Source organism: Tupaia chinensis, unplaced genomic scaffold (genome assembly GCF_000334495.1).
Source record: "Tupaia chinensis unplaced genomic scaffold, TupChi_1.0 Scaffold000159_1, whole genome shotgun sequence".
Lineage (NCBI taxonomy): Eukaryota > Metazoa > Chordata > Mammalia > Scandentia > Tupaiidae > Tupaia > Tupaia belangeri.
In genome coordinates this window covers 5,655,715-5,657,012 of record NW_006159630.1, presented here as the reverse complement: position 1 = coordinate 5,657,012, position 1,298 = coordinate 5,655,715, and the positions used below count along the sequence as shown (strand labels likewise).

Genomic DNA, 1,298 nt, shown 5'->3' with positions numbered 1-1,298 from the left:
GTTTCCTTCTTTTTTTGTTTTTTTTTTTGGGGGGGGAGGTTTTTGCTATAGAGCACGCATGTTCACCAGAAAGACAGAGAGAAAAAGTGAGAAATCACCCCCCAGGGGGGATGGCCACGCCACAATCCCTTCTCCTCTTGGGATCTTGGGCATGCATGCCACGCTCCTGGCATGAGTTTAAGCTACCAGGTCCAGGACTAGAACCATGGTCGGCCACATGGGAGTCCATCAACATAGCCATTACACCAACTGCTGGTCCCCCGAGAAATGATCATGTGAACTGGTAACGACACAGTGTAACAGACTAGGAATTCCATTAGATTGGACTGTGTTTTGGAAAGCATTTAGTTTAACATGCCAACAAACGTCTAATTTGGAAAAACCTTTAATTACTGGTCATATGAAAAGATAGTCCTAAAGGGCTTCAGAGAAAAGGAGCACACATCGCAGTGCTAACTCTTACCTGGGTATCGTCTGTATAATGAAAACATCTTGGCCACGAACGGATTCTTTTATTTCGACCCTTGTTTCTGCAAAATAAAAGTGTTCTGAAGTTCTAAGAAAAACACTTCATGTTGCAGTACTTGACAGCATTTGGAAGAAGTAAAATTAATCTAAACCACAGCTTCACTGGGTGCAATAAAATAAATTCGTAATAGGCTTTAGAATGATGTGTACGTATGTAAAACGTACTCAGAGCTGGACAGCAGCGCGGCAGTACACGGGGCGTTGTGTGAGGCTGACGGCAGGGGAAGTTCTGGGTGAGTGTCAGATCTCCCCGAGTGCAGGGAGCACAGAGCTGCCCTGGGGGATCACGGCACCTGGACTCTGCAGGGAGTCACGGCTCTCTCTCATGCGTGCACTCATGGAAGAAATAAGTAAAACTTTAAAGAACAGGGGCCAGCAGGTGGCACAGTGGTTACAGGCACTGGATTCCCACATGGCTGACCATGGCTCAAGTCCTGGACCTGGCGGCTTGCTCTCTCACTTTCCCTCTCTCTGTCTGATCAAACTGAAAACTAATAATAATAATGTTAAATAATATAAACCTTAGGGACCAGCAGTTGGCATAATGGCTATGTCACTGGACTCCCATGTAGTCGACCGCAGTTCGAGTTCTGGACCCAGTGGCTTAAACTCACACCGGCTATGCGTGTGCGTGCCCAAGATCCCGAGAGGAGAATGGAGGAGAAGGGATTGCGGCGTGGCCATCCCCCTAGGGGGCGATTTCTCACTTTCCGTCTCTCTTTCTGGTGAGCACATGTGCCTATAGCCAAAAAAAAAAAAAGGGACCCAGC

The 1,298-nt window shown here is 47.4% G+C and overlaps 1 protein-coding gene across 2 annotated transcripts in view; it reads right to left on the bottom strand.

Moving 5' to 3' along the window:
- Positions 1–1,298, bottom strand: part of PRPSAP1 (phosphoribosyl pyrophosphate synthetase associated protein 1) — a 34,728-nt gene that overhangs the window by 18,840 nt on the left and 14,590 nt on the right. For both annotated transcript variants that reach the window (XM_006145753.2, XM_027770773.1), the window contains exon 3: positions 464–530. The gene's annotated coding sequence lies outside the window, so the exon portion shown is untranslated. The remainder of the gene's footprint in view (positions 1–463; positions 531–1,298) is intronic.